Below are 10310 nucleotides of genomic sequence, written 5' to 3' on the forward strand. Positions count from 1 at the left end.
AGGGACATGGGAACAGGGGTAGAAAATTAATCATGTTTTGTTACAAGTGTTGAACACAGTCAATCCTGTATCTTCCGTTAAGGTTGCCAATGAGTCAGTAGGGAGGATGGTTAGTTGGAGCTGTATGATACCAAAAGTAGATACATGTATCTTTGCCACAGATGATGATTGGCCCAATTTCACAGCTGTGAAAAATATGTTAATATGCCCTTAGTGTACATGTGAAATGTGATCTCCCCCTCATTGCTGCAAGCCCCAATCCAGGGGGGTACCTACCTACAAGTTCCTAGCAGGCGGGGGTGGGGGGGGAGAGGAGACAGCACTTGTCCTTCCTCTGCACAGCCATTATCAGATCCACCTCCACATGCCTCCTCCTGTTGTAGGAAACTGTAGGACTGAGCAGCCACCCAGGAAGTTTCTGCACCTGAAGGAGGCAAGTTTGATCTCTTCCCACTGTGGGAAATGGTCCACCTGAGTTATGTATGGCATGGCTCCTAGCTACAAAACCCCACTGCCAGAAAAGGCATCTATGAAATTTCAAGTGTAAAAATCTGAAAAAAGGGGAAAAAAGTGAAATTGATCAGTTTTAAAAACCTCCGTCTGTGAAATTGATCAAAATGGACCATCAACTTGGTAAGGCCCTAATGATGAGGCAATATTTACCGTTATACTAGTAAATGGATATGTTTCTAACAGTTGCAAAGCTTTCCAGAATCAGCATTCAAGTTTGTAAAGTCAGTCTGTTGCTCCTCTTATTGGATACAATACAATTGAAAGTTGCTGATTTGGGAGGTATATGTGTAGCACACAACTTCATTATTGGAGTAGCCATACGTAAAAAATTTCTTCCAACAACTCCTGAATTCACCTTCCACTTTTGATTATGGGAGCCGACTCTGTTTAGGGCATCTGCCTGAAAATATTGCGTTGATTTGATATGAGCCACTACCATAAGTGATTTCTGATTAGATGCCAGATGAATTGAGCTTATACTGGGGGAGTGTGAACAGAAGGAAAACTATAAGCAGCCTGTAAGTGGCATTTAGATCAAGAAGCCTAGATGTGGCTAATAAACGAGAAAGGGCATGTCATACAGGAAAGTTTCTCTGTGATTGCAAGGGGTCTCTGAACCCCAAAGTCTCTTCTTTTCCCAATCTTTAACATGACATTAGTAATACCTTTCAATGAAGATTACCAGCATAGTTGCCAAAGTGAACCAGAAGGGACTTGCCCTAAAATCACAGCTCCTAAATCAAATAGGTCACTCAGGCAATACAAGGGCTGCGTCTAGATTGTCATGATTTTCCGGAAATGCTTTTAACGGAAAAGCTTTCTGTTAAAAGCATTTTCGGAAAAGAGCATCTAGATTGGCATGGACGCTTTTCCGCAAAAGCGCATTTTGCGGCAAAGCGTCAGTGCCAATCTAGACGTGCTTTTCCGCAAAAAAGCCCCGATCGCCATTTTCGCGATCGGGGCTTTTTTGCGGAAAACAAATCTGAGCTGTCTACACTGGCCCTTTTGCGCAAAAGGGACTTTTGCCTGAACGGGAGCAGAATAGTATTGCGCAAGCAGCACTGATTTCTTACAGTGCTGATTTCTTACAGTAGGAAGTCAGTGCTTTTGTGGAAATTCAAGCAGACAGTGTAGACAGCTGGCAAGTTTTTCCAGAAAAGTGGCTGATTTTTCGGAAAAACTGGCCATTCTAGATACAGCCAAGGTGCTTCCTACAGCTGCAGACTGAGCACATTTTCTCCATAACAACTGCATTCTGCTGGCCTAGAAGTAGGAGAGATAAAGTGAAAGAGGCAAAGAATTGCTCTCGGGCAGGTCTCCTTTGGCAGTGCAGAGGTCAAAGGAGGACACAGCCTTAGTACTTACTCTAAAGTAATGTCAATGAAAGGCTAAGGGCTTGTCTTCACTACACAGTGAATTGACCTCCAAGCACTCTCCCACTGACTCCAGTACTATACCAGGACAAGAAGAGTAGGCAGAGTAGATGGGAGAGAATCAGCCTCTGACCTTGGTGCATGGAAGACAGCACAATAAGGTCTAAACATAGCAGAAGTTGCGGCTCTTATGGGGGGGGGAGGGGGAAAAACAGAGTAGACTAGGGCTAAGTGAGCAATTTATCAATCTACTAAACTAGTGCATGCTAGGTCATTCTGCCCCTTATGAAAGGCTTTTTTCAATTCTAGAGACTGACAATAGACAACACCCAGAATTTGCTCTAGTACTGCTGTGGTGCTGGAGGTGGTAGTAGGTGCCTTCAGATCATTTTAAAAATCACCTAGGAGGTGGAGGAGACACCCAGCTCCAAACCTGGCGGATCCAAACCCCAGGCTAGCAATATTTCTGGTGGCTGGGCACCACAGGCCCATAGAACTTGCCATCCGCCATGACTGCGCATGCTGGAAGTTATTGCTGGTTGGAGGAAAGAAGTGGTTAATTTTTTTTTGTGCTTTCTGAACTTTATCTACAGCACCACAAATGCCCACCCATTTTTCAACTTTTTTTTGGTAATCAAAACATACATAACATTCCAACATACATTCAAATGCCAGGGCAAAACTGATATATCCTGTCAAGCTTTATTTCTCACATCTGTGACTACATTCCCTTTTAACATGCATCCAAGATGGCAGCAGAGAATGTCTCTGGTGTAATAAGACACCCTCAACCTGGGCAGGATCTTAGAGCTTGGGCTCCAGTCTGAGCCACAAGGTCTACCCCACAAATAAATAGCTCCTTAGCCCCAAACCCCACGAGCTGGAGTCAACCGGCAGGGGACCAGAGGTGGGTTGTTTACTGCAGGGCGGACATTCCTAGGAATGGGAGATGCTTTGAGTAACAGCGGAGCGAGCCTGGAGAGCCCCCACTAGCACTTCGCAGTTCCCCTTCAATTTCTCTGACTGGACAACCCTAATTCTCGGGCCTTGGCCCGCGTTCGCCCGCCCATCGCCCTCCTGCCACACAGTCATTGCCGTGTCGGTTCTGGGTGGTCGCTAGGCCCGGGGGTGTCGCCGGGCGGGGGTTGCGCTCTGCAGGGGCAGGGGCGGCATTAGGGCCCAGAACCAACGGGGGGGGGGGCGCTAGCACGGAAGGAAGCGACACCTTCTGCCTCCGGACACGCTGCCCGGGCGCGGGACAAGCCCCAGAGCGGGGGGAGGAGACGGGGACGGCGCCGCCTGCGGAACAGGAGTGCTGCCCGCCGCTCCCAGGGGAACAGCCCGGGCACCGGGCACTGACCTGCGCATGGGGCGCCGGCATCCCGCCAACCGCAGCACTTCCGCCCCGCAGAGTGCGTCACTTCCGCTAAAACGCTTGCCACAGCTCTTATCGCCGCCCACCGCCGCCATGTTGGAGCCGTGTGAGAAGAGTAACCCCGGCAGGTCGGCGCGGCAGCCCGCGTGGGCTGATGGGGGCCGAATGCGCGTACAGCCCCAGGAGTCCCGCCCCCCTGACGTCGGGCTGTCAGTCACTACTCGCTGCGGGGTGGACGGTGCCATGGCCTGCGAGTGAGAGCGGCACGTGGCTAGCGCGTGCCCGTGCGGGCTGGGCCCCGCCTCGCGCTTCTGCCTTGCTGCAGCACGTGCCATCAACCCGCGCCCCGTGCGGGGGAAGCTCCTCGTGTTCCCCGGGTGTTGGACCCTTCGCAGGGGAAAGGAGGCGCACGCCCGCACTGGCCGCAGCCTGCAATCTGCGGGGTCGTGCTTATCTCTCCGCAGGCGTGAGTGCAAGGGGGCTGCTCCTCTGAGGCCCGGCCTAAAGTAAAGCCTGTGCATGAAGCTGTGGCCATTTGAAGCTCAAGCAGGGGCAGTAAAGGGGACTGAATTCCGCATTGCAATGTGTCAGACTTGCAGCAGGTACCTTGGCAAGGAATATGAACTGAAGATGCTTTCCTGTGTATGTCCCTGAAAAACTGCCAAGTCTGCTGCTTCTCCCAATAGCTAGCTGCTTTTTGGCCTGCCTGGCACAGGGGCCTACTGTCAAAATCCAAATCTGCTAGAGTGGTGCTGGCTTGAGCGCTCAGTGAGAAAGGGTGGTACTAAACTGCTGACATTAAAAATCATAGCTACTCAAATAATTTCTCTCAATTCTCTCAAGGTATAAATTGTCCCAAGTCAGATTCTTGGTATTCGAGACATGAATCTTCAGGGCACAGGCTTTTAATATTTGCCTGAATGTAAATAAATATTTTTAAAATTGTGCAAATGTACAATTTTTGTTATGTTATAAAGAGTTTGCATGTGGGAGAGTGGAAACATTAAAGGAGAAAAGGTGTCTAAGTAAGCCTTGATTATTTGTATAATTTCCATTACTTTTTGCAGTGGCGTTGTAGCTGTCAGTCTGAGAATATTAGAGAAGGTGAGTGAGATAATATCTTTTATTGTGGACCAACTTCTGTTGATGAGAGAGTAAGAATGATAGAAATGCTATTGTTACCTACCAAAAAGGAGGCACACAGTAACTGCCATTAGAGCTGAGGCTTTTTCAGGTTTCATCTTGTAAATGCCAATCAAAGGATTTAGATCTGGAATCCTAATTTGCTCCTAATAGCCACCATGTCCCTACAGGATTGTAGGTTTTCAACATTCTTTTCATGTTGTAAAAGAGGATAAACGAAAAGCAAATATTGGGACATAAGTGTTCTTTCTAAAACATCTATCTATCTATTAGAAATGTACATCTCTCAAGAACTCCTCCTAAATGGTAAGAGCTAGGACTACCAAATTTGATATGCAGCTTCCTCTTATCCTAACTTAAAGCTCGGTCAGCATTTGGTTGTGCAGTAAAACAGGAAGTGCTGGTAATTGGACTGTTTTCTATATAACATGGTGAGGGGGCTTAGAAAGGAGGGACACAATAATGATAGTTGCCACTGGGGGCTCCAAGAGCAGAGGAGAGCTATACTGAAGATTGATCAATGGACTGGCCAGCAAAGCTGTGACATTCCATCTTGCCTGCCACCAGACCTAGTAAGAAACCCCCGCACCTCAAAGCCCCCCGCCCCGGTTCTTGGCCAGCACCAGGCCAAGGTCCATGCCAGCTGTAGGGGGAGAGAGAATGGCTAGGGCAGCGGTCCCCAACCTTTTGGGGCTGCCAGACACACGGGGACGGGGCTGCACATGCGCCACGCGCTCGGGGCACAAGAATGGCTCTGGCTGGCCCTGGTCACTAGGCGGGCGCACATAAATGCCCCGGCAGGCAACATGTTGGGAACCACTGGGCTAAGGGACCTAGGGAGTAGGGTGGAAAAGGTGTTGCTGGCCAAGAGGTGATGGGGAGAAAAGGTCTGGCTTAGGGGCAGAGAAAGTCCTGCCGGATGGGACCTTCCACCCTGAGCCCCTCCACATCCCCTGCTCTGTCCCCCTGCTCAACCCTCCCCCCAACCCTGACTCCTTCATGCCCCCATACCACCAGCTCCCTGCCCTGAAGGACCCAGGTAATGCTGGGTAAGTTTTCTAGTATATATACGATATATTTGAGAGAGTTTGTCTAACTGTCCATCCATCTGTTTAAGAACTCTTCCTAGGCACTAACAGATGGAGCTACCACATTTCTTGCACAAGAAAGCCCGATGGTTAAAATGGTCATCAGAGCTTTCTTGCACAAGAGAGCGTCTACACTGGCACGGATGCTTCTGCACAAAAGCATATCTCTTGTGCAAAAGCACATGCCAGTGTAAACGCTCTCTTGTGCAAAAACTCTTGCATTAAAGAGTATTTGCACAAAATCTTGCCAATGTAGATGTAGCCAATATGTCTGGGGAGCACAAAGGGAAGATGAACCTGGATCTCCCTCAGCTGTGGGACATGTACCCCTCCCCCAGCCATGCCTGCTGAAGCTGCATCAGCCATGGAGGAGTGCTTCTCACCTGGCTCTAAGTTGCTGCAGTGAAAGAGGACTGGAGTAGTCCTCCCTAGGGAAGCCTGCATACTAGGGATGTTAGATTCCATGTAATTGAATAATTATGTAACTGCCTCAAATATTATTGTTACACAATTATTTGATAGTCCCTGGGAGTAGGGCCGGCAGCCAGGGCGCTCCAAGCCCTATTCCCAGGGAGTCCCCTGCTACACCACTCTGCTCCCCTTGTATCAGAGGCAGCAGCGCAGGGTGACAGGCGGAAGCCGGTCTGTGAGGGGAGCCGGTTTAAAATCCCTATGCAGAGCATCCCACGGAGCCTCTGGGCCTGCTGCAGACAGAGGCTGCTCCACGGCTCCCCTGCATTGCTGCCTCTGATAAAAGCTGATTCCTCACTGGCTCCCACTTCTCCCTTCCCACTGGGGGGAGTGCATGTAGTTGACAGGATTAACAGATAATCATGTAGTCAACTACACCTTGCCATCTCTACTGCATAATGAACCCTTCATCCCCGCCCCACATCAGAGCAATGATTTAAATTAAGAAAAACAAAAGTTAATTGAATTAAGGACCTGAGCAATGCAGGGTAAATCACATATATAATCAGGGTCTACTCATAGGCTCCGGGCAGGACTGCAACCTAGGTCTTGATCATTTAATTTAAGATGTCAAAAAAGGGAAAAATTCAGCTCTTACCAAAAACACTGACCAGCAAACTTACTTCTCACCAATTAAAGTCCTCCAAGAGGCCATGCTGTTCCTAGGAATGGTAATGTTAAGAACCCCTGCTACCACTAGAGCTCTGCCAGAGAACGGTGCCTACTGGCCCACTAGGAGGATTGAGAACTGGTACTGGTCTTGAAGTAAATTGAGCTGGAGCCCCCTGCTATAGATGCACAGTCCAACTTACCAGCTAGGCAGAAAGATCACAGGCACAATTTTGATCTGACCCATTGATCTGACACTTTTCTACTGCCTGCTTCCGGCACTTGCACTTCTAGAACTCACATTGCCTGATTCTGATTACGAACATCATAGTTGTTAGCCTATGCATCTTGAGCAATTATTAATACTATATCGAGTATACTTAAGTGTTCCTACCATGAGGGATAAATAAATACCCTGTGTGGGTTCCCAGGGAAGGAAAGGAAATTTCAGAGTCTTTGGAGTGTCTCTGATGCTGCCCTATCAGAGTGCAGCTCTTCTGGCAGAGCTGTGTTTTCCAGTGGCATTGGAACTGGCAGGGCCTTCCCGCTTTTGGAAGAGCTCTGGGGCCAATACCTAAAGGAACTAGAAGAGAGTGAAAGTCGATCCTAGTTCAGGTAGAACTTGCATTGCTTATAGAAGTATATTTACGCTGCAGCTGAGTGACCTCCATCCTGGTACACAAAGCTGCTAGCTCTGCACAAGCTAGTAGGCTAAAACTAGCAATATGGACATTGCAGCATAGGCTAGCTATTTGAGTACAAACCCAGAGGGTTGGGCTGTTGCCTGTGGCACAGTGTCCACACTGCTGGTTTTAGCATGCTAGCTTGAACAGAGTTAGTGTGTGTCTGTACCCAGTCTGGGAGGCATACTCCCAGTCGCACTCTGGGACTATGTCTACTCTACATGGAAGATCCATGCTGCCACTGTCAATCTTCTAGGCTATGTCTAGACTGGCCAGTTTTTCTGGAAAATCAGCCACTTTTCCGGAAAAACTTGCCAGCTTTCTACACTGGCCACTTGAATTTCCACAAAAGCACTGACTTCCTACTGTAAGAAATCAGTGCTTCTTGCGGAAATACTATGCTGTTCCCATTCAGGCAAAAGTCCTTTTGCGCAAAACTTTTGTGCAAAAGGGACAGTGTAGACAGCTCAGATTTGTTTTCCGCTAAAAAGCCCTGATCGCGAAAATGGCAATTGGGGCTTTTTTTGCAGAAAAGCGCGTCTAGATTGGCACGGACGCTTTTCTGCAAAAAGTGCTTTTGCAGATTAGCGTCCGTGCCAATCTAGACGCTCTTTTCCGAAAATGCTTTTAACGGAAAACTTTTCCATTAAAAGCATTTCCGGAAAATCATGCCAGTCTAGACGTAGCCCTAGGGTTGACTTAGCAGGTCTAACTCAGACTAAGCTAACTTAGACTAAGCTAACTCAGACTAAGAGGGTGCCCCCATTGGTGCCAGTACTCCTGCTCCTTATGAGTATGAGAAGATGCTGTTGACCTTCTGCTATGTGGACGGTGATTTAAGATATGTGATTTCAACTACATAATTAACGTAGCTGCAGTTGTGTATCTTAAGTCAACCTTTCCTTTTAGTGTAGATGTGCCATGGGACGCTTAATGCCTGATTCTGCATTCCACTGAAGCCTTTCTACTTATACCAGTGTAAAACTGAATGGACAATCAGACTCTTTCCTTCCTTTTCATTTCTAGTTCCCAGTTTCTCCTGTTCTGAGGATGGGGAAAGAGATAAAGCAGCGTTTGTTTTTGGCATATAGATAGTTTGAAATAATTATGTAAGTAGCTTGGTATTGGACCTCTAGGGGCAATCTCTACCCGTTGACTTCAGTGGCTTCCCTATCTTACTTAAAAATTAGGAAGAACAGCTCTTGCGCAAGAGGGGGTTTTTGCGCAAAAGGGAGCCGTCTACACAGCTCCTTTTTGTGCAAAAGCCTCTTGCGCAAAAACGGGTGCTTATTACTTATGCAAATGAAGCATGGCAATATTCCATGCCATGCTTCATTTGCATATGCTTCTCCGCAAGATGGCTACAGTATAGAGATAGCCTGGAATAGATTGAACAAAACATGATAGCAAATAGGCAGAAGAAGAAAAAAAGGAGTCTGGTGGCACTTTCAAGACTAACAAATGTATTAAGGCATAAGCTTTTGAGAGATATAACTCACTTCCTCAGATGCTTGAAGAGAAAAAACATCTGAGGAAGTGAGTTGTGTCTCATGAAAGCTTATGCCCTAATACATTTGTTAGTCTTTAAAGTGCCACAGGACTCCCTGTTGTTTTTACTGAAACAGATTGACAGGGCTACCCCTCTAAATTCTGCAGAGAGTAATACTACACTCTATGGCTGTGTCTAGACTGGCCAGTTTTTCTGGAAAATCAGCCGCTTTTCCAGAAAAACTTGCCAGCTGTCTACACTGGCCGCCTGAATTTCCGCAAAAGCACTGACTTCCTACTGTAAGAAATCAGTGCTTCTTGCAGAAATACTATTCTGCTCCCATTCAGGCAAAAGTCCCTTTTGCGCAAAGCTTTTGCGCAAAGGGGCCAGTGTAGACAGCTCAGATTTGTTTTCTGCAAAAAAGCCCCGATTGCGAAAATCTAGTGCCAATCTAGACGTTCTGTTCCGAAAATGCTTTTAACGGAAAACGTTTCCGTTAAAAGCATTTCCGGAAAATCATGCCAATCTAGACGCAGCCTAAGAGGTGACCTAAGTAGAATAAGTGTTTTTCATCTCTGATTTATCTCATATCTTCTGTACAAGTTCTGAGGTCTGCATGGTGTGACAGATACTGGAGGCATGAAGTAGGGAAGTGTCCATAATATTTTCTGTCAGGTATAAAAAATATTTGGTACTCAATTCTAAATTACTCTCAGACAAGACTTTCTGTCAAGCCTGCCAGAGTTGTATGTATCTTCTCCCCTCCCCCTCATTATTTTTTTATAATGAGTTTTAATAATACAGTCAAAGATGCTATATATAGTATATGTTCTATCAATAAATCATGCTTATGCATCTTCATAATTGTCCTATAACTTATAAGTACTACCTTGTGTGCATCTGTTAAAAATATTCTGGCTAACAAAATGTCCCTAGTCCAATTCCAGGAGTCATGAGAGGTGAACTGAAATGCTTTTTATATAGAATTAAAGGAAAACATTGTATTAGACTTTATGAACTCTTTCCCCTCTGTCACGAGCTTGGATAATCCCCTTCTTTCACATTTCTAGCCCACCAGAAGCCCTAGTTTAACACCATGTAGTTAAAGCTATTCATCTTCTGATTCAGGGATGGCTACAGTAGTCTCTTTAAGGGCCATATGATTATTCTCAATTGCATCGCACGGAAGAGAGCAGAATCACAAAGATATCTTAGAAACTTGCATGGAGAATTGTATGAAAGGGAAAGGCAATGGGGATTTGCAGTATGTCTGCCACTAATCTGTTGCAGAACTGCAACCTATAAAACGAGGGATGGGCTGGCTGAGAGACACAGCTACCCTTGGTGTTTTCTTCCTCCAAAGAGATGGAATTTATGTAGCACTAATCAGCCCTCTCCACTGTGGTCTCAATCGTGCCAAGGTACTGAGTGCCATTAGTTTCCGTTGCACCACACAGCAAAAGCTATACATGAAACCCCAGGAAAGAGTCATAGCCAGTGTTCCCTGTAAGCTGAGTGTTTGGGCAGCCACCCAAGAGAGATTCAAATATTACCCAGCTGATTAGC

At 46.8% G+C, this 10310-nt stretch overlaps 1 protein-coding gene across 3 annotated transcripts in view; it reads right to left on the bottom strand.

Annotated features, from left to right (window-relative positions):
* RPAP1 (RNA polymerase II associated protein 1) overlaps positions 1 to 3402 on the bottom strand; it is a 44780-nt gene extending 41378 nt beyond the window's left edge. For all 3 annotated transcript variants that reach the window (XM_075927160.1, XM_075927158.1, XM_006128697.4), the window contains exon 1: positions 3247 to 3402. The gene's annotated coding sequence lies outside the window, so the exon portion shown is untranslated. The remainder of the gene's footprint in view (positions 1 to 3246) is intronic.
* Positions 3403 to 10310: the final 6908 nt, after the last annotated feature.

The sequence above is a fragment of the Pelodiscus sinensis genome, chromosome 4, assembly GCF_049634645.1.
Source record: "Pelodiscus sinensis isolate JC-2024 chromosome 4, ASM4963464v1, whole genome shotgun sequence".
Lineage (NCBI taxonomy): Eukaryota > Metazoa > Chordata > Testudines > Trionychidae > Pelodiscus > Pelodiscus sinensis.